At 46.0% G+C, this 19,935-nt stretch overlaps 1 protein-coding gene across 1 annotated transcript in view; it reads right to left on the minus strand.

Moving 5' to 3' along the window:
- Positions 1–19,935, minus strand: part of FRYL (FRY like transcription coactivator) — a 3,917,685-nt gene that overhangs the window by 716,646 nt on the left and 3,181,104 nt on the right. The gene's annotated exons all lie outside the window — the stretch shown is intronic.

The following is a 19,935-nucleotide window of genomic DNA, read 5'->3' on the forward strand; positions in this document are numbered from 1 at the left end:
GAACCAAAACTGGCCCTATCTCTGGAGGCCAAGTCCAACTTGTAATGAGAGACAAAGGTATGAGGCGTGGCCCAAGTAGCTGCTGCACAAATGGTATCAATGGGTAGTCTATCCTGAAAGGCTGCAGAAGTGGATAGACTCCTGGTTGAGTGTGCTTTTGGTTTAGAAGATAGCTGCTTGCCTCTGAGAGAGTACACATAGGAAATGGTGGAAGTCAACCATCTGAATAAGGTCACTTTAGAAACTGGAAGACCTATCCTGTTTTCTGCATAGGAGACAAATAATTGGTCCGATTTCCTGAATTGTTTAGTTCTATGCAAATAGTACCTGAGCTGACGATGGACATCCAAAAAATGAAGCTTCTGTTCAGCTCTGTCGGAATAGTTTGGGAAAAAGACTGGTAGATCTATAGATTGGTTAATATTGGTTTGAGACACAACTTTGGGGAGAAAGGACGGGTTCGTTCTTAATGATACCCTGTCCTTATGAAAAACCAAGTAAAGGGAACGAATGCAGAGAGCTTGAATCTCGGAAACCCTTCTTGCTGAAGTGACAGCCAGTAAGAATATAGTTTTCCAGGTCAATAACTTCAAAGAACATGAAGCAGATGGTTCGAAGGGAGGTAGCATCAAGGATGCCAACATTAAGTTTAGATCCCATTGCGGAGGAGGATGTTTTATAGGCGGCTTTAGGAGAAAAACTCCTCTCAGAAAGGCCTTGCATAATCTATGAGACATAATGTTATTGTCATGCAAGCCAACATGATACTTGGAAATAGCAGCCAGTTGTACTTTAACTGTAGATGACGAGGATCCTGAATGAAAAACCTCCGCCAGGAAATCTAAAACAGAATGTACAGGAGCAGTAAAGGGATCAATATTCCTGGAATTTGCCCAAATAGAAAAACGTCGCCACTTACTAGCATAAACAGTCCTAGTGGACGACTTTAAAGAAGACACTAAGATGTCTCTGACTGAGTCAGAGATCATCGGTAGCCTGGCTAGGGAAGAAAGTGGAGCAACCAAGCAGTGAGGTTGAGAGAATGAATGGCCCGGTGCTGCTGACCCGATTGGTGGATCAAAAGATCCGGAACTGGGTCCAGATGCCAGGGCTGCACCAGAAGGTGACGATGCAGAGACGGAAACCAAATTTGTCGAGGCCAATAAGGGGCAATGAGAATCAACTTGGCCCTCAAAACGGTGGCTTTCTGAATGACTTGTGGAATTAAGGGAAAAGGAGGAAAAGCGTACAGAAGTCCCCGGGGCCAATCCTGGGTTAGAGAGTCTCTCAGGGGTTGGCCTGGAAGGGGAAAGAGGGTGAAAAAATCGGGGCACTTGTTGTTTTGAGGAGTAGCAAAAAGATTGCAACAAGGAGTGCCCCATTTCAGAAAAATCTGATCCACTACAGATTGATTGAGAGACCACTCGTGAGGCATCAGAATGGATCTGCTCAGCCTGTCCGCCAAGAGGTTGGATCTGCCGGGGATGTGCGTTGCTATCAGAAACCGATGAGAGGAGATTGCCCATTGCCAAAGTCTGAGAGCTTCTCGACAACGGATAGGACCTGGTCCCGCCCTGCTTGTTGATGTACCAGACCACGGACATGTTGTCCATTTGTACTGCAATAGTCCCCGTGGGAAGAAAGTCGTTGAGGGCCTGCAACGTTAAAAGCACCGCTCTCAACTCCAGGACATTTATGTGTAGATGGTATTCTATGGGTTGCCACGTCCCGTGGACCATCCTGCCCTGATAATGCCCCCCCCACCCGATCAGAGAGGCATCCGTAGTGACTGTGGCAACTGGAGGGAGAACAAAGGGACGGCCCTGATGAAGAAGAGGGGAAGATATCCACCAATTCAGATGAGTTCTGCACGACTGTGTGACTAAGATTTCGTGCCTCATCGGGAGACTGTGGTACGACCACTGAGTGAATAGCATCCACTGCAGAAGACGCATGTGGAAGCGAGCCAGTGGTAGAAGAACAATGGCCGCAGCCATAAGACCTAGAACCTTCAGTATAAATCTGGCTTTGACCTTGTTGCTCTGCAATAGAATCGAGCAATTTTTGGATGTCCAGAATTCTTTGATCTGTTAGTCTGGCTAAAATTTTGACGGTGTTTAATTCTGCGCCTATAAAGGTGATAGATTGGCAAGGCAGCAGAGAAGATTTTTCGAAATTTACTGAAATTCACAAACTCCTGCAAAGCTGCAGAGTGTAGTCTCTGGTCTGAAGAAGCTGACACCTGGTGGTGGCGGAGAGGAGCCAGTCGTCCAAATAAGGAAACACCTGGAATCCTTGACGTCTCAGATGAGCTGTGACCACTGCCATGCATTTGGTAAACACTCTGGGGGCTGAAGTGAGGCCAAAGGGCAGGGCTCTGAATTGGTAATGACTGATCCCTAGCCGAAAGTGGAGAAACCTTCTGGAGCGCCTGTGAATCTTTATGTGATAGTATGCGTCCTGAAGGTCTATAGAGCACATCCAGTTGTCCTTGCCCAGAAAGGGCAGAATGGACTGAAGCGTGACCATCCAGAATCTTGCCTTCTTGACAAATCTGTTTAGACTGCTCAGGTCTAATATTGGTCTCCAATCTCCCGTCCTTTTGGGGACCAAAAAGAATCTCGAGTAGACGCCGGATCCTACCTGGTCTGCCGGCAGAGTCTGGACGGCTCTTTTTCCTAGGAGCTTTGAAACCTCCTGTTCTGCCAAATCCCTTTGACCGGGTGAGATGTCTGGAAGGGATTGTTGAGGTACGGGATACCTTTCGAAGGGGATTTTGTAACCCTCGGATATGATCGACTGTACCCACATATCTTGTGAGAGGGAATGCCAGGCTACTGGGTACAGCGAAATCCTTCCCCCGACTGCCTCCAAGGGTGGACAGTCGGGCAATACCTCAGGGATGCTGAAAGGGCTTCTCAGGAAGAGACTCCCTGTTGCCCTGGTTCTGAGGACCCCCCCTGCCTCTAGGGTGGCGTCTATTATTGTTACCCCCTCTGCCTCTGGGGGTAAACTGACCACGTGTGTCCGGTGTAGCTCCTTGGGCTTTGCGGAACCACATCTTCCCTCCCTTCTGACCCTTGGGATATGGTCTAGAAGGGGTGGAAAAATGGACTCCAACGGCAGAAAGAGTTTTACCGTCCTGCTCACACCTGGTCAAGGTATCCTTCACCTGAGGTCCGAACAAAGTCGAACTATCAAAGGGGGTATTAGTGAAGGACGCCTTAAAGGGGTCCGCAAAATTACAAAGCCGCATCCAGGCTTGGCGTCTAAGAGCAACTCCTGTGCCTGCGGCCCTGCTCGCTCCATCGGCCGCATAAGATATGAGCCACATGGAGGAGTTGGATAGGGAATTCAGGATTGCTAGCTGTGAGGCAATCTTTTCTTGAGCCCCAGCAGCAGAAGGATCCTGGACCACTTCACCCAGTTCCTTGAGAAAATCTCTTTGAAGCCTGGTGAAGTGACAAAGGTAGTTCAGCGAACGCATAGCAAAGGTCGCTGAAGAAAACATCCGCGTTCCATACCTGTCCATGGTCCTAGAATCCTTGTTAGGAGGATGGACAGGTACTGAAGGATCCGCCAGTTCCTTCTTAGTGGCCGCCGCCACCACCATAGCATCCACAGAGACGCCCTTGGAAAGAAACTGTTTGTCCGAAGGGGCCGTGATAAACTTGGATGGTCTCCTGGGGACAGGTTCCACAGAATCTGGAGCCCACGCCTTCCGAGCCACTACCTGCATAAGTGGGTCGAAGGCGGAGACACCCAGGAGGTGGAGGGTCGGGATCCAAAGCCTCCAGGTATACCGACTCATCCTCGGAGGGATCAATGGATGGCCAATTCCCCTCTGTTTGAGGAGCTCAAGGATGTCTGAAAAGGAGACATCCTCAGAGGGGATCGTGGGAACCCTCCGACTCATCTAAGTCGGTATCAGATGTAGTAGACTCGGGGGAGTCTGTGTGTTTCCTCTTACACGTCCTCTTCCGAGGGGGTTCACCTGCCGGATCAGGAGAAACTTCGGAAGAGGAGGAAATTCCCAATGGGGAAACCTGGGGCGATGGATCCCTGGGCCTGAGAGCAAGAGGCTGGCAAGAGGTGTCTACAGGCACCGAAGAGAGAGGAGCTAGAGGGATGGACCGTTGACCTGGCTCAGTAACCAGGACACTCCTCATCACCTCAAAGGCTCCCCTCCCCGGGAGGCCGGAATATCCCCGATCCAAGGATACAGGAATTCCCGGCTCCACTGAGAGGGAAGGCTCCGAGGCCGATGTCGGTGCGGAGCTTACCAAAGCGGAAGCCCCGAGAGGGAGAGCGGGGTCGGACAAGGGTCCGATGCCACTAGCCCCCTCGGAGCCGACAAGGGAAACCCGACGACCGGATCCCTCCATGGAAGGCCTCAAGGAGGAGATCGGGGCCGAGGACGACGGAGCCGAAGGATGTATCGGCTCCGGCGCCGAAACAGTCGCTGTCCCGAGAAGCTCCGGCTCCGAACTCTGGTGTGGAGTCGGAGGAGGAAGTTCAAGGGGTGAAACAATAGCCAAAGTCTGCTGAGACGGGCTATGGAGCTTTTGGGCCAGTGCCTGCGACTTCAACAGCCTGCTTACCACCCTCTCTAAGTCGTGGTCAGACAGCCTGGAAGATCTCGAAGATCAGCTCCGATGGCTCCGCTCCGACAAAAGAGGAGACCCCGGAGCCGAGTGGATACTCTGCAACGAAGGGGACCGAGATCTCTTTCGGGACTAAGTCATCGGAGCCGAAGTCCCCTGAATTCCAGATGGAGCCGAAGGTTTCGGCTCCGATGCTGGATAAGGTGTCGGCTCCAGCGGAGCCGACAAGGCCACAGTAGACCGGTGTCGGAACCAATCGGTGCCGAACCCACTACTTTGAAGCAGATAGATCGGTTCCAGCCGGAGCGATCTCGGCTCACGGAGCCGGAGCCACGGAGGAGGCTTGGATACTGTAGCCTGAACCTTCGGTGGCTTAGAAGGTTTACCAGACCCTGTTTTAGAGAGAGAACCTTCTGGCTTAAGTAAGCCACGGAGAATTAACTTATTCCTCCGTTCCTGCAGGACTCTCTGGCTAAAAGAGTGACACAAAGCACAGGAGTCCTGCAGGTGCAAAGGCCCCAGGCAGTAAACACAAGAAGTGTGACCGTCTGTCAGAGACATTTTCTGACAGCACGAGTCACACTTCTTGAAGCCTGAGACCTTGCCTTCCTTTGACATATTTCTAAGGAAGAGGTCACAAACAAACCCCAACAAACACACACAATTAATCCCCTAACACACAGACACACAGAAAGGGATTAGCCAATGGGGTCTAGGCCTAACTAAACTTTTATACAATTACCAAAGGAATTTAAAAGTTATGAACTATAAGGGAATAGGGTGGGCTGTAAACACACTACAGACTATGAAAGTGGAAACAAGGGGGAAATAAATCCCTAACTAAGCTTTTTTCTCTTTTGACAAAAAATTACTTACCTCAGCTGGCAAAGGAGACCTCTTTCGCTAAGCGGCAAACGAGATCTGAGGTAGTTCCGCCTTGCATCATGGGATATAGGGTTGCCTCGAGCTGGTAAAAGGAGTTCTCAAGCTAAAGCAAGTGCAGTGGAGCCGAGGATCGGCTCCGAACCCATCCAGCAAGAATGAAGGCGAGATTGACAACTTAACATATGAATGCATTGGGCCTATCCACTTAGAAATGGTTTGCTTTGAGATGGCTTTCCCTTCTGCCCCTGCAGCAAATGCAACCAGCAGCTGTTCAGATTTTCTGTGAGGTTTAGTCCTGTCCAAGTAAAATCTAAGTTGTCTGTACACGTCCAAGGAGTGCAGATTGTTCTGCGGATTAGCAAAGAAAGTTGGCAAATGAATGGACTGATTTAGGGCCACACACCTTGGGCATGAAGGAGGGAATGGTCCTGAGGGGAAAGATAATGAAAGGCTCCACTGCCATGAGGGCCTGTAATTCATGCACCCTTCTTGCTGAGGTGATGGCTAGAAGGAAGGCCGTTTTATAAGAAAGGAATTTCAACTCTGCATTTGCAGCTGGCTCAAAGGGAGGTAGACTGAGCTTTTCCAATACAAAGTTAAGGTCCGGCTGGAGTAAGGGCTCTCCTGGGTGGTCCTAAGTTTTTGGCCCCTCTGAGGAATTGCTTCAGCAGTGGATGAGAGAAGAGAAGCGGGTTCTGTATTGTAATGAGTTGAAATGGCTGAGGCATGCAATTTGACGGAGGAAAAGTAAAGGCCCTTGTGAAACATCTCAGTCAAGTACTGAAGAATCTGAGTTAACCTGGGCGCTGCTGTGCCCACCCCCTGAGTTTGGCTCCAGGAACAGAATCTTTTCCATTTTTCAGCATAGGATTTTCTAGTACTAGGCCTCCTTGCCTCCAGAATGACATCCATCACTTGCTTATTGAGGGATGGCAATGGAGAGATCAGGTAATTAGCCAGGCTCAGGGTTTCAAGCTGTGGGTGCAGAATCTGGCCCTCCTGCTGGGACAGCAGGGCAGGGGTATGAAGCAGGTGCCAGCAGTGACACACTGCGCAAGAGGGGGTACCCAGTGTTGGCATGGCCAGTCTGGTGCAATCAGTATTGTCCTTGATTTGTCCTGTTTGATCTTTAGTAGTACCTTGGAGAGGAGAGTCAGAGGGGAAAAGGCATAAACTGATAGGTTTTTCCAGGTGAAGGACAGGGCATCCACTTTCCAAGCTTGTTTGTGGGGAGTCCTTGTGCAGAATTTGTCCAATTGGTAGTTCTGCGGGGAAGCAAACAGGTCTAGCTCTGGGCTCCCCCATTTGTTTCTCAACATGTTGAATATCTTTGGTTCCAGTTTCCACTCGTGTGGGTCCATGAGATTTCTGCTTAGGTCGTCTGCCAGTGTATTTAGCTTTCCTGGCAGGAACTGAGCCTGCAGGTGCACTTGGTAGCTCAAAGCTGTGTTCCACAGAGTCATGGCTAGTCTGCAGAGAGGGTATGAGTGGGTTCTCCCCTGCTTGTTTATGTGCCACATAACAATGGTGTTGCCTGTCTTTACCAATAATTGTCCTGGAAGAATGTGGTCCTTGAAGGCTGTCAGAGCATTCTGTACAGCTAACATTTATTTTTGATTGATATACAGATGCATTTGACTTGGGTTCCATTTGCCCTGAATGCACTGCCCTGTCAAGTGAGCCCCCCATGCATAGTCTGATGCGTCTGTTGTTAGGGTTTGGGTGGCAGGGGGTAGAGTGAATGGCAATCCCTTGCTATGGTGGCAGGTTTCTGCCCACCAAAGGAACTCTAGCTGTAGACAAGGTATGATAGGAATCATTGATTCTAGGATCCTGACAATGTTGACACCATAGGCTTTTTAGATACCATTGTAGTTTCCTCATATGCAGTCTTGCATATGGAATTAGTAGAATGCAAGAGGTCATGAACCCCAGGGCTTGCAGAACTTTCCTTGCAGATAGCTGGGTCTTAGTAGCCAGTAGTTTGAAATAGGCTGTCAAATGAACTTGTTTCTCTGGTGTGAGGTAGGCCATCTGGGAAGCTGTATTCAAGCTTGCTCACAGAAATACAATTTGTTGGCAGGGTACAAGATCTGATTTCTTTTCGTTTATGGTGTACCCCAGAGAAGTTAGCAATTTCTTTACAAACGACAGATGATTTAATAGTATGTCCTGGCTTTCTGTCTGATTTAGACAATCGTCCAGGTATGGGTATATTTGAATATTTCTTTGCCTGAAAAATGCAATGACTGGAGCTAGGCACTTTGTGAATACCCTGGACGCAGTAGATAAGCCAAAGGGCAGTGCAGAGAACTGATAATGCATGTAGCCTGCTCTGAAGCATAGGTATCTTCTGCAAGATTCCCTTATTGGGATGTGCAGGTAAGCTTCTTTTAAATCTAGTGTTGCCAACCAAGCATCTTTGCCTAGCATGGGAAGCAGCTGATGAAGAGTTAGCATCTTGAATTTTGGGATTACCAAAAATGTGTTTAGGATAGACAGGTCCAGGATAGAACACCAGGAATTGTCTTTTCTGGGGACCAGGAAAAGTCTTGAGTAAAACCTTGCCCCCATTCTTCTTCTGGGACAGGTTGAATAGCCTTGATGCTTAAAAGAGAGAGAACTTGCATTTGAGCCTCTGACCACTGATTTGGGGGTAGGTCTGGCCAACCGTTTGGGGTTGGTAAGGGGTGGAAGTGGAATATGCATCCTTGGGAAACTATATTTAAAACCCATTTGTCCTGGGTAATGAGTTCCCAATTTTTCGCATGCAGGGCAATCTTTCCCCTAAAGGAACAGTCAGTTGAGCAGGGCTTGGAAGGTTTAAAGTTAAGTCACTGAGACAGTTTACCATAGGGGAAGTCTTACTACTCCCCTGCTTTGGAAGTGGGAGCGCCCCCCCACCCCCACTGCTTAGGCCTGTGAGTACATTGGGACTGAAGCCTGGGTGTTCTGCTGGTTCTGGGTTTGGACTGAGAAGGCCTGGAAGAGGCAGGAAAGGACCAATTCTTAGAGGGCCAATGCCTACTAAATCTGGGAGGCTGTACTTGCAGGAAATATTTAACAGTTTGCATAAATTTAGCTTTTTCCTCCATCTTTTTAAGGACTTCTGCTTTGTTGCCAAACAGGCAGCCTTGGTTTAAGGGAGCATCCAGTAATTTAGTTTTAACATGATCTGGCAAAGATTGCTCCTTAAGCCAAGCATGCCTTCCAAGTACAGACCCAGTGACAGTGCAAGATGCCCCTAATGAATCAAAACCACATTGCAAAATATGCTTTCCAACTTGTTCAGCAGAATGCATTAAATCCTGTAAATCTTTATTTTCAGCACAGTCAAGAATCAACATCATTTTCTGTTTAAGCAATCCAATAATATGCTGCTGATACTTTAACATGTGAAACTGGCAGTTTATGGCTGTAATGGCAAAAGTTGCAGAAGTGTATACCTTTTTACCCCATCTATCCAGCGACCTGGAATCTCTATCAGGGAGGGTAGGATTTTTGGCAGTAGTAGCCTTAATGCCCTTGGGTCCCTGTGAAATGGTCTCAGGATCTGCAGTTGGATTTTTAAAGAGGAACTTGTGAGAGTCAGGTACCCTGTAATACCTATCAGGTTTTCTGGGAGCAGGAGGTAAAGTGTCAGGGGCCAGGCTAGATTCCGAGAAGGCATCATTTACAATGTCCAGTACAGGAGGGATAGCTAAAGGCCTGTGTTGTGGCAGGAGTAAGAATTCCCTAAGCCTCTTTTTGGAGTCAGAGTAATCCTGGCTTTCCCAGCGGAAATGCTCCCTAAGAGTATGCAAGGTTTCATCAAAAGAGAAATCCTCTGGAGGGGAAGCAGAGGGAATGGAGTCCTCTGCATCAGAATCCTCATAGGTAGACAAGGGCAAATCCTGGTCATCAGAGGAAACAGAAATTTCAGAATCCTGATCAGAAGGAAAATCAGTCCTAGGTCTCTTGGGGGGGTTCTCCTGATTAGAGTAATAAGGTCTTCAGCCATTCTTATTTGTTTTTTAGGCATAGCGGCCTGACCATGCGGTCTGGGCGTCAGTTTTCAAGGCATGGATCGAGTTTTAGGCCTTAAAGAAGAAGATGGCGTTTGTTTAATATGCAAGTCAGTAGGCCTGAATACATCCTCAGAAGGCGGTGCCTGCACTGTGGCTCCGGACCCATCCAAGGTAGAGACATCCACAGGTTCCACAGTCGAAAAAGCATCTCGCGGCATACCGGTCTCCGAATGGGTCTCTACTAGTAGAGGCCTGCACATCTGAAGTAGCAGGTATCAGGGGCTGCGAAAGCACCTCACGGAGTACCGGCGAACTGGCGACTAGCTTAGGAGAAGAGTCGTCGGCAGCTTTGGACCTATGCGGTCTCTGTCTTTATCTTTGCAATTTTTTGGAATGTCGGAAGTCGGGTGGCTTACTGAAGCCATTTCTGGATAATTGAACCGAGTACCAAAATATTTGGAAGCATAAATGAACCGATGACGAATAGTATGAGGTTTGAATAAGGCACAAAACCAACAGCGAGGTACGTCGTGGTCTGGGGTTAAGCAAGGAATGCAGTACGAATGAAAATCTTTATGAGGTATTTGCTTTCCACAAGAAATACATTTATCAACTTTTACTGACATCGGTTTAGAGCAAGAAAAAGGATCCCCAATGGGGTAATTAGCTTAGTTGAAGACTTTGGATCTGAACCTCGAAAATGAAAAGTTTAGGAGTCGGCCGACCGGCACTTGTGAACTGCTTCCGCTTCGGGCACCGCACGGCAAGAAAGACTGATGTAATGGCGTTGGCTGCATGCTTTATACCCCTACCTGATGTCATGGAAGATGAGACAGCAACCGACGCAGGACTCAAGACTTTGATAATCAGGCCAATTGAGGGCTACTGCAAGCAGATAACCCAAATGTGATGACTGCAACAGTGAAACACGAAGAACATCTCCACTGCTGTCAAAAGATACTAATTAAGTTTTTATTCAGGCTACTGGCAGTTGCCAGAATTGCTGTCGACATACTGGCATGCTGACAAAAAAAGTCAAATCTTGCAACAGTGAAATATCAAAGGAGGCCTAAGTGAAATATCAAAGGAGGCCTGGGTCTTAAAATCATGGTCCATTCAATAAAGCTTTGTGAAAATGAGAACTGATGACCACATGAACTTGGCACGAACGGCCACATGGAACCATACCTGAAGCAAACAATGTAAGTACCCCAAAATACAGCCTTGGGCAGCAGCATTTTTTCCAATGGCCAGTTAGTCACTTGATGGCAAACACAAAGCGATTAGCAATCAGCTTGGAAAGCATTTGCTTAGTAACTGCAATCTCTACTGTCTTCAAATGGAGGAGGAAAGCAATGGCTCTAATTCCACTATCCATTGGTAGAGTGGCTCTGACAGCAGCATTTTCCAGTAGCTAATCAGTTGTCTGATGGCAAAACACAAGCCAGCTATCAATCTGCTTAAGGGTTGCATTTATCACTGCAAGCCTCTCCCCTTTACCAGAATGATATAAACAGATATTTTATCCTGTCCAACTAGTCTGGGGACAACTTTGAGACTGCTTGAGGAAGAAATGTGGGCTAATCCTAAGGCAAACTGAATCCTTGTGAAAGCCCAAACATGGCTCACTACAAACAAGACCCTGAAACTCCCAATATTTTTTAAGCAGAGGTGATAACCCCCCCCCCTGAAAAAAAGTGGCTTCAAAGAGAGAGAAGCTTCAAATCAACCATAAGTGCCAGCATGCTCAAGTGAGAAACAAGTGCAATAGTTATAAAGTTTAGGTCCTAAGAAAGACGAAGGTTATTCAAAGGATAAGAAAACACAGAATGCTTCTTAAGGACTTGCTTAACCAGATGGTATTAGGCATCACATCTGCTATCCCGCTGGATAATGATGATAGGCAGACATGCCAGAGAAATGCACTCTGATCGCGAAATAACTGAGACCAAAGTTAAGTATATTCCAAAAATCAGGACCACCTGAAAACTGACAAACCCAAAGGATATCAAACAAAGATCCTCCACCACTTAGCAGAGTACATCTGAGGCGTGGAAAACTACATCAGCTTCAAGTGTGGTCTTAATCAGTCCCAATATTATGACTGGATAGTACACAAGAAGCAAAGACCTAAACTGCTGTCAGTGCGCCAGGGGTATATAAGATGCAGCCGATGCCATTTTCTTCAGTTTTTCTTGCCCCAGATGGCAGGTGCCCCCAAACAGGTAAGCAATACATACTGCTAATAAAACATACATAAAAAATAAAAACAATACCTTCAGTTACAAGCAAATACACCACATAGGTTGTATAGGTTAGAAAGGTATAGATAGGTCCCAGCTAAGAAAGTGGAGATGGAGGGAGGGTAACCTGGACTGCAGCAGTGAATACACTTGAACATCTACATTTATGGTAGGTACAAAACTGTACTATGTTCATTGTGTTTCACTGCTGCAGTCATTACACTTGGGTTGAATCCCAAAGCTGAGGTTGAGTGGCTGGGTCTATAAAGGATTCGGGGTGGCTATGAGGCCCTGCAGCACTGCAGTGGCAAAGCCAGCTCTGGATTTCGAGTAAAGAGGCAAGTGTTAATGCTTGGTAAAAGTGTGCACTGAACTCCAAGTTGCAGCTTCCAAAATATCCTTGGTAGGTACTCCTCTAAGGTAGGCTGCTGAAGTCACTGTTGCCCTGGTAGAATGTGGCCTAATGTTGTTAGGTATAGTTTTTCCATGCTGTGTGTAGCAGAAACGGATACAGTGTCCTATCCACTTTGAAATGGTCTGCTTTGAAATAGCCTTTCCCTGTGATCCTGCAGCATATGCTACAAACAGTTGCTCAGTTTTCCTGAAAGCTTTTGTTTTGTCCAAGTAGAAGCGTAACTGCCTGTGTATGTACAATGAGTGCAGAAGTCTCTCCCATTTATTCTGGGGATTTGGATAAAATGTTGGCAAGTGAATAGTTTGGTTAAGAGCCACACTGGATACCACCTTTGGCATAAATGTAGGGTTTGTTCTTAAAGAAACCCTGTCTTGATGAAAAATGATGAAAGGTTCCACTGCCATTAGTGCCTGTAACTCAGAGACTCTTCGTGCTGAGGTTATTACCAGAAGCAGAGCAGTTTTCCATGACAAAAATTTAAATTCTGCTGAATTGGCTGGCTCAAAAGGTGGTAAAGTAAGTTTTTCCAAGACGAAGTTGAGATCCCAAGTTGGTGTTGGTGCTCTCTGGGGCGGTCTTATGTTTTTAGCCCCTCTGAGGTATTGTCTTAGTAATGGATGAGAGTAAATAGGAGGATCCGTGTTGAAATTAGCTGAAATGGCAGAGGCGTGGATCTTAATAGATGAAAACGATATGCCTTTGTCCAGCATCTCAGTTAAGTAGTGTAATATCTAAGGAATATTTGGAACAAGAGGGTCAAGGCCTTGAGCCTGGTTCCAGGCACAGAATCTCTTCCATTTTTCTGAATAAGATTTCCTGGTGCTGGGCCTCCTGGCCTCCAAAATGACATCCATAACAGCTTTAGAGGGAGGTGTTGTCTGCTTGGCTAAGTAATCTGCCATGCAGCCAGATTTAAGGTTTTGAGCTGGCTGTGCAGGATCTGATTGTTTTGCTGAGTCAGAAGATGAGGAATTTGAGGTAAAATCCACACTGAGCCTTGAGCCAAGTTCTTTAAGATTGGGTACCAGTGCTGGCGTGGCCAGTCCGGGGCAATCAGGATAATTTTTGGCCTCTCTAGTCTGGCTTTTAGGAGTACCTTTGAAAGGAGAGGCAGTGGTGGGAAGGCATAAATGTTTAGTGTTTTCCAGCTGAATGAAAGAGCGTCCACTTTCCATGCTTGTGTGTGGTATGTCCTTGTGCAGAATTTCTGCAGTTGGCAGTTCAGAGGGGAGGCAAAGAGATCTATGTCAGGGCACCCCCCATTTCTGAGTTATCATGCTGTATACTTGTGGGTTTAATTTCTACTCGTGAGGATCCATGATGTTGCTGCATAAGTCGTTTGCCAGAGTATTTTTCTTTCCTGGCAGGAATTGTGCTTGCAGATTAACTTGATAAGTCAGTGCTGTATTCCACAAAGTCATGGCTTGTCTGCAGAGGGGGTAGGAGTGTGTGCCCCCTTGCTTGTTTATGTACCACATAACTGTGGTATTGTCCGTCTTTAGTAAAAGTTGTCCTGGATGCAGAAGGTCCTTGAAAGCTGTCAGGGCATTTTGTACAGCTAGCGTCTCTTTTTGATTGATGTGAAGATTCATTTGGTCTGCGGCCCTGAATACATTTTCCTTCCATATGTGCTCCCCAGGCGTAATCCGGTGCATCTGTTGTTAGTGTCTGCCTGGCTGTGGGTAAAGTGAAAGGCTGTCCCTTGTTGTGGTGACATGCCTGTGCCCACCATCGAAACTCCTGTTGTAGGCAGGGAATAAGTGGTATTATTGCTTCCAAACTGTGACAGTGTTGAGTCCAAACATTTTTTAGATACCATTGTAACTTCCTCATATGCAGTCTGGCATATGGTATTAGTAGTATGCAGGATGCCATGAACCCCAAGGCCTGCAGAATTTTTCTTGCAGGGAGTTGGGTTTTTGTTGCCATCAATTGAAAGTACTGAGTCAGTTGTCTTTGCTTGTCTGGCGTGAGATAAGCCATCTGGGCAGTTGTATTTAAGCTTGCACCCAGGAATATTATCTCTTGTGAGGGCACTAGTTTTGACTTCTTTTCATTTATAGTGTATCCCAGGCCCATTAGTAATCTTTTTACAAACGCCAGATGAGTTAGTAATGTCCTTGCTCTCTGCTTGAATAAGGCAGTCGTCCAAGTAGGGATATATTTGAATTCCTTTTTGTCTGCAAAATGCAATTACTGGTGCCAGGCAATTTGTGAAGACCCCGGGGCGCAGTAGATGAGCCAAAGGGCAGTGCAGAAAATTGGTAATGCATTGTGCCAGCTATGAATCTGAGGTATCTTCTACAATTTTGGCTGATTGGGACATGCAGGTATGCCTCTTTGAGGTCCAAAGTCACAAGCCAAGCCTTCTTGCCCAGCATGGGAAGAAGTTACTGTGGAGTCAACATTTTGAATTTCGGAACATCCAGGTAAGTATTTAGAATAGATAGGTCCAGTATGGGTCTCCAGGCTTTGTCCTTTCTGGGGACCAAGAAAAGTCTTAAGTAAAATCCTTGTACTACTTCCTGTTGTGGCACTTTCTGAATAGCTCTCATGTCCATGAGGGCTGTGACTTGTTTTTGTGCCTCTGCCCATCGATTTTGTGGCAGGTCTGGCATTCCTTTTGGCCTTGGTAGAGTGTGAAAGTGGAACCTGTAACCTTGAGACACGATATTCGGTACCCATTTGTTTTGGGGGATTAAATGCCAGTTTTGAGAAAAAAGTGCTAGTTTTGCCCCTAAGGGAGCTTCCAAAAGGTAAGTGCTTAGCATTTGGAAGGGGAAGTCATTGGGACTGTTTCTTATAAGGTTGTGACTTGTCTTCTCCTCCTTTTGGGGTTGAAGCACCCCACTGTCATGGTCTGTAAGATCCTTGGGGCTGAGATCTGCTCTTGGGCGTCTGTATCTGCCTCTCTGTGGTCTGTCTGACACTGGACAGGACCAATTTTTGAAGGCCAATTTCTGCTAAATCTAGGTGGCTGTACCTGTAAGAAATCCTTCACTGTTTGCATAGATTTTGCTTTATCCTCCATTTTCTTTAACACCTCTTCTGCCTTAATACCAAACAAGATATCATGCTGTAAAGGAGCATCCAATAATTTTGCCTTAACATGGTCAGGTAAACTTTGTTCTTTTAACCAAGCATGCCTTTGATTCACAGATCCTGTAATTGCGGCTCTACAAAACGCCTCTAATGAATCAAAACCACATTGCAGAGTATGTTTTCCCACTTGTTCAGCTGCATGCAATAAATCCTGCATTTCCTTAAAATCAGGACCTACTAAGCTTGTAAGCATTTTCTGTTTTAACAGAGACATTAAATATTGTTGGTATTTAAGCATGTGGAACTGGCAATTTAAAGCCCTTACTGCTAAAGTTGCAGAAGTGAAAACTTTCTTCCCCCATCTATCCAGTGCTCTAGAATCCCTGTCAGAGGGGACTGGATTTTTAGCAGTGGAAGCCTTTACCCCTTTGGGACCCTGGGAAATAGTTTCTGGGTCAGCAGCAGGGTTTTTATAGAGAAATTTGTGGGAGTCAGGGACTCTTGTAGTACCTGTCTGGCTTGACTGGAGCTGGGGGTAAAGAATCAGGGGTTAAACTAGATTCGGAGGACACATCATCCACAATATTTAACACAGGCGGAATAGCAAGGGGCCTGTGCTGAGACAATAAAAGAAAATCTCTGAGCCTTTTCTTGGATTCTGAGTAATCCTGGCTCTCCCAATGGAAATGCTCCCTCATGGTATGTAAAGTTTCCCCAAGAGAGTAATCCTCAGGAGGAGAGGCTGAAGGAATAGATTCTTCAGCATCAGAGTCCTCAAAGGGGGGTACAGAGTATCCCTGGTATGAAGAGGAGTCAGAGGAAATGGAAACCTGATCAGAAGAGCCATAGTCTGTATCCTGCCTAGGCCTTTTATCAGGAGGGGGATGGGAACCCCTGATCAGAGTGATTAGGTCTTCAGCCATTTTGAGCATCTGTTTCTTAGGTATGGCAGCCTGTCCAGGAGAATGCTGTACTTGTTTCTTTGTCTTTAATGGTGCTTTAGACTTGGTTGTTGTTTTGAAGGTAAGATGTGAATGTCTGAAAACACCCTCAGAAGCTGGTGCCTGCTCAGCGGCTCCGGACCCATCTGAGGGATTAGTTTCCGTAGGCCCAATATCTTGAGTTGCCAGAGGCCTAGTAGTGCCCACGAGGGAGTCGGAGGCGGCCTGTGGCTCTGAGGTAGCGGGTGTCAGGGGCTGCGAAAGCGCCTCACTGAGAACCGGCGACTGGCCTAGAAGAGGCTTCGTCGTCGGTTTTGGACCTCGGATGCCTGTCTTTATCCTTGTCTTTGCATTTTTTGTGAATTCTGGTCATCGGTGAACCTTCAGCCAAAGTAATGCAAAGCAAAATCAAACCGACGTTAAATAGTGCGTTTGTTAAATCTAGCACAAAACCGACAACTAGTGATGTCGTGGTCAGGGCCTAGGCATGAAATACAGTAAGAATGAAAATCCTTATGAGGTATTTGCTTCCCACAAGAAATACAATTATTAACTTTTACTGACATCGGTCTGAGGCAAGAAAAAGTTTCCCCAACGGAGTACTTAGCTTTATTGAAGACTTCGGTTCTGAAATTCGAAAATCTCAGGAGTCGGCCGACCGGCACTTGCGAACTGCTTTTGCTTCGGGCACCGCGCAGCAAGAAAGACTGAAGAAAATGGCGTTGGCTGCACCTTATATACCCCTGGCGCACTGACGTCAGGGAAGAGGCGACAGCAACCGACGCCGGACCAAGACTTTGGAACTCTGGCTGACTGCGGGACCACCTGACGGCAGGATAACCCAAGTGTAATGACTGCAGCAGTGAAACACGATGAACATCTAGTTGATGACATAGAAAAACAAATGGAGTTCCTTATCCGGCAAGGAGTCTGCCACCATGGTTGACACTTTGGCAAACACTACGGATGCAGAAGACAGATCAAACTGAAGCACTTTAAAAAGTGTTACTGAGCAGGTTTAGCACTGTGAGGCCTACAACCTACTTTATATGACTACTACATTAAGTGGTCACTTTAGCATCTGATGAGTTGTCATGAAACTGAACTAGTTCTTAATGAGAGTTTTTACATACAATTAAATAAAAAAAAATAAAAAAACAGTAGTGGTAGTTTTGTTCTGTACTGTGTGCACTAGAACCTTGTTCTTTTACAGACCCTCACTAACAGACCAAATACAGTAAGCTCTAATTTTACAAACCCTGTCCAGCAGAGGGGGTGTAAAAGCATTACTGAGTCACACTGAATTAACTACCATTTTAGGTTCATAAGGTCATACCAGGTAATTAATCCAGGAGATAATCAAGAGCCTAGTAATGGCAAATCCAGATATTTCCCTCGATCAATAAGGACAAAATGAGACCATCTGGGGTGAACTTGGGGATTCCTGCTCACTTGTCAATATTTGTATTTAAGCGAGTTAGAGAAGTAGTTTGACATGGAGTAAAAGTTTATTCCATAGGCAGAGGATCCTTTGGGAGGATGTCTATTCCAGCAACGGGCTCTGTCAATATTTCAAAACAGATTTAGATCCATGGACTGGGTTGTTCACAGTACTACTATTTTTCTTCTACAATATGCAATATGCCAAGCGGTTAATAGGCTTCCTTCTTTTCTGGACAACAGAATTAGGCACTCAGATGAAAAATATTTAACTAGCTATTTTCTGAGAAAATTGAGTTTCTGATATCTTTGAAATTGCCATTTTGACAGATCACTTGCTCTTTGATTTTATAAGAAAAACCAAATCTAGTTCTCTGTGGAAAATAATCATGGATTTATTTCACAAGAGCTGAAAAAGACAGAATCAGTGTTGTTTCTATATTGTTATAAACTACTCTGCATTAAAAAAATATAAAATGAAGTACAGCCTACTGCAAAATTGTTTTGCTTTAAGAGGTACAGGATTCACGGGCATCTGTTATGGACTACTACCATAACAAAACAAAGTACTAGTCATAATTCCCCTTAATTCATATCTCATCAGACCTACTACTGAATAGAATGCACCTTTTGGCAAGTTTATGTCTACACATTTTCCTCATCTTGAGAGACTCCCGAGAATTGTAACTAAAAAGATTAGTGGCCTCAAAAATCTTAATTCTTAGAACAGATTGGCAACCCCTCTCTCGCTCTCTCTCTCCAGTTGTTTACAGATTCTTCCATGAAGGACTGTGCCTAGCCTGAAAGATCCAACCTTCTTTGACCACCTAAATCCTTCACAGAACAAATGGGACTTCAAATACCCAGTTAAAGGGACTAAATCTTCATCAACAGACAGGTCACACTGGTGTGACATTAATATCCCAAAGTATCCCTTACCTCTGGCGCAAACTTCACCACATGCCAGTGGAACAAACTTCCATTGTGTGTCAAGCAGTGCAGCATCCTTGCCACGTTCAAGATAAACCTAGAAAACTTTATAAGCAGCTTCATATTTTCCCTCATACATCTTTTCTTATCATGCCCTCCTTGAGGATGGAGGGAACTTCTGAATAGGGGTTTTAGGCTAGGCCTGTAAGGGTCTGCAGACTGACTGCCTAGTATTTACAATTAACACAGTATTGTAATACACCCAGCAAGGAATGTTGAATATTTTAAGTAGCTGATGGAGAATTAATACTGGTACTGATAAGTGCACCACCCTCTACACAAACATTTTTAATTTGCAGACTTCCTTTTAAAACTGGACTCATTCAGTCAGCTTCCAAAAATCTTGAACTTGCTACCCCATCTTGATATGCCTCTGAACTGCTTCAAACAAAAGTGACTAGTTAACCCCTAAATTTTAAAGTCATTCATAGGTTCATAGGTAGGTACTAGGCTATCGGCCCAAGGGCCTACGTAAGCCTAGCCAACAAGGGTCCTTGTCTTACTCCACCCAAGAAAGTTATTTTCCTGTGCTACTGCTGAGCAGACACACAGAAGTGATCCCCAGGGTGTATTTCCTATTTCCCACCCACTCATCAAGTTTTTTCTTGAAGAATGCTAATGAAGGACTTTGCTTGACATAGATGGGTAGTCTGTTCCATAGTATGGGAAGTCTCTGGGACAGGAATCTATCCCTCCAGCATGTCCTGTTTATTGTGGTGACAAGGTTTAGGTCCCTAGAGCATGTAGCTCAGAGGGATTTGGATTTCTTTAGGTGTAACATGTCCAACAGCTCTGGGTTTGACATAGCTTTATATGTTAGGCAGAGATCATCTCGGTGTAGGCAATATGCTATGGAGTAAAGCTGGAGTTTTTTTGAGGCGGTCAGTGTAGGGCATTTGTTTGAGGCCAGTAATCCCCTTTGTGAGGTACTTCTGTGGCCCTTCCAGCTTCTGCAGATGTCTTGTGAGGTACATTCCAAAAGGGGCGTTGTACTCTATAATGGGTCTAATGAGTGTCGAGTAGAGGGGAAACAATGACCTCTTTTTTCCTGGATGAGAACCCTTTTATGATGATGTGTGCCATGTAGAAGGACTACCTGACTACTGTGGCGATGTGACTATCAAAGGACAGACTACTGTCCACCTGGGTCCCAAGGTCTCATCACACATTCGGTGTTAAGTAGACTGCTGCCTATGTGGTAGTTCATGGGTACAGGGTTTTTACCAAAGGGGATGACACTGCACTTTTTGGCATTGAGCTTGAGGCCATGGCTCTGACACCAGGCATCTGTCTCAGCGAGGCCCTTCTGTAGGATGTCCACATCATTTGGGGACTTGACTATGGCTCCTAGTTTGCGGTCATCTGCAA

Source organism: Protopterus annectens, chromosome 14.part0 (assembly GCF_019279795.1).
Source record: "Protopterus annectens isolate FY-2018-M chromosome 14.part0, PAN1.0, whole genome shotgun sequence".
Classification (NCBI taxonomy): domain Eukaryota; kingdom Metazoa; phylum Chordata; order Ceratodontiformes; family Protopteridae; genus Protopterus; species Protopterus annectens.